This window comes from Notothenia coriiceps, unplaced genomic scaffold (genome assembly GCF_000735185.1).
Source record: "Notothenia coriiceps isolate Sejong01 unplaced genomic scaffold, NC01 NC01_scaffold00037246, whole genome shotgun sequence".
NCBI classification, from domain to species: Eukaryota; Metazoa; Chordata; class Actinopteri; order Perciformes; family Nototheniidae; genus Notothenia; species Notothenia coriiceps.
In genome coordinates this window covers 1,518,406-1,520,188 of record NW_011369947.1, presented here as the reverse complement: position 1 = coordinate 1,520,188, position 1,783 = coordinate 1,518,406, and the positions used below count along the sequence as shown (strand labels likewise).

Below are 1,783 nucleotides of genomic sequence, written 5' to 3'. Positions count from 1 at the left end.
ACATACACACCACACACACACACCACACCACACACAACACACACAACCACACACACACACCACACCACACACACACACACAATGTCGTATTTTTAGTCTCCTGATTTTGAAAATGCCTAGTAGGGTTTTGGCTCACCATTTCCATAGCCCACCAAAAATATTTTCCACCAGCCGCCCACTGGTCCATTGGGATAGTTCTCTCTGTAAATCTCCATCAACTGCTACTTTTTAAATCTGATCAAGTATTGCCAGGCTCAGTTTTAACGCATAAAATCAGTATCCAGTGTTTCTTTGTCAAGTTAAAATGTTTAACACAAAGAAATGAGATTACATGTGTACTGCCTGAAGTTTGGTGTTCATGAGAAATCAAGAGAAAAGTGATCATTTGGAAGTGCATTTTCAGGAAACACACACACACACACACAAAACACACACACACACACACACCACACACACACACACACACACACACACACCACACACACACACACACACACACACACACACACACAACCACAAAGATAACCACATCAAGTGTTGCACTCTTAGTTAAAATTAAATGATTGTATAAAATCTAATAAACAATGAAATGCAGGGCTATAAGCAATTGAACAATGCCTGCATTGCAACATATATCAAGTAAATTGCAAAACAACTGCAGACTGGCATTGCTACAATCCCAAACCACTACTTGTAATGGGCAGGCCAGCTTCTTGGACACTATTGAAGTGATGCAAGGCAGTCCATTGAAGCTGATTGCTTCTCTCTTGCAAGTTAAGACACACATATCAAACTAAAATCTATAAATGCAACATACAGTATCTGACATTTCTGTTTGCTCAACACACATACACACACACACACGCACACACGCACCACGCACGCACGCCGCACACACACACACACACACACACACACACACACACACACACACACACACACACACACACACACAGGGGTTAAAGTGGGCCGGAACGATCCAGAACAGCGTTCCGGCACCTTCGATTAATAAGTAAATAAATCTGATTGGCAGTTTCATACATAATAATGTCAAGCGAGTTCACAGGGCTGCCAACTCTCACACAATTGACATTTTTCACACGCTCTCAGCACAAGTCCATTTTCTCAAGCAGTGAAAAACAAATTCATAACTGATAATGTCATGGTGCGAAAAGAGGACACTACTGCACATTGCGCAACAGCAGCACCAGGCAGCAGACCATCTGAATAGCGAGAAATATACACAAATGTATTATATTGTAAATTATTTCCATGCATGTTGCTCAAAGTAATCAAAGTCAGTCTCACTTCTGCGGCTCTCCCTCTCCTCTCGCGCCAGTGCAATGAGCCGCGCAGAGCCGGACACATCAGTGGACTCATCCAATTGAACCGCACATTTAGACCCTCTCAGTCTTTCCAGCAGTTGTGATTTGATATCAGCAGACATGTCCTAAATTCGTAACATTAACCATCCGTTGTTGTTGTTACTTGCGGTAGTCCTCGCCTTTCCTCTCAAAAAAAGCCCGGTCTTTTTTTTACATAATCTGGATGCTTGGTCTTGAGGTGCCTCTTCAATTTGGCAGGCTTCATCGCCTCATTGGCAAGACACCGCAGGCATATCAGACATTTTGGTTTCCCTTCCACTTCAATAAATCCATATTGGAGATACTCCTCAACTATGAACTATTTTAGATTAAAAAAATAAAATATTATTTGTTGAACTATGAAGCCTTTTGTAAAAAAAAAAAAATGAAAAAAAAATGATATCATGATCATTTTAATT

At 41.1% G+C, this 1,783-nt stretch overlaps 1 long non-coding RNA gene across 1 annotated transcript in view; it reads right to left on the bottom strand.

Annotated features, from left to right (window-relative positions):
• LOC104965554 (uncharacterized) overlaps positions 1–1,433 on the bottom strand; it is a 14,277-nt gene extending 12,844 nt beyond the window's left edge. The window contains exon 1 of the long non-coding RNA XR_800536.1: positions 1,309–1,433. This is a non-coding gene — a long non-coding RNA (uncharacterized lncRNA). The remainder of the gene's footprint in view (positions 1–1,308) is intronic.
• Between the last annotated feature and the right edge of the window lie 350 nt (positions 1,434–1,783).